Raw genomic sequence first — 805 nt, forward strand, 5'->3', positions numbered from 1 at the left:
ATGCCTGTGGCTTTGGCTGTGGCTTTCGCAGACTGGGCTGTGGCTATGGCTGTGGCTCTGGTTTTGGCTACTACTACTGAGGACACCACAGGGACTCTCGCCCTCTACAACAATGCTATCAGGATTAACCAGTTCTGAGCTGCACATGTTCTGTACCTTTCCCTTGGGTAATGATGATCCTGCGATGGAAGTTTAGTATGGTCTATTGTAGACCAGAATCTAACCCACAGATCCTCTGAATTTTTCTTATGAAGTGGGAAAAAGGTAGAATTTATCTGACTCTTTTTGGTTTTCCTTTCATCAGAATGATGGTGCCCCAGCAAGGGCCTTGATTCCTTTCATGCCAGGGCTCATGTCTATGTTGACCTAATAAACTTGTTTAATACAGAAGAGCAACTCTGGTGTTTGTCATTTGATGTCCATTATTACTGAATGACTGTTTTTGTTTTGGCTTATGAGAAAGCAAATAATCATCTTTGGAAGATAATTTTTCTTACAGTGTCCAAATTGATTTATTTAACATTTCAAGTATCAGTCGTCTTATAAAAGTACCTCTTTGGGGACCACCAGTTAGCATAATGGCTATGTCACTGGACTCCCATGTAGTCGACCGTGGTTCGAGTTCTGGACCCGGTGGTTTAAACTCACACCGGGTGAGTGTGCGTGCATGCCCAAGATCCCAAGAGAAGAATGGAGGAGAAGGGATTGCGGTGTGGTCATCCCCCCTTGGGGGGGGGATTTCTCGCTTTCTGTCTCTCTGTCTTCCTGGCAAGTGCACGCGCCCTATAGCAAAAACCTCTCCAAA

This window comes from Tupaia chinensis, unplaced genomic scaffold (assembly GCF_000334495.1).
Source record: "Tupaia chinensis unplaced genomic scaffold, TupChi_1.0 Scaffold000443_1, whole genome shotgun sequence".
In the NCBI taxonomy this organism is placed as follows: domain Eukaryota; kingdom Metazoa; phylum Chordata; class Mammalia; order Scandentia; family Tupaiidae; genus Tupaia; species Tupaia belangeri.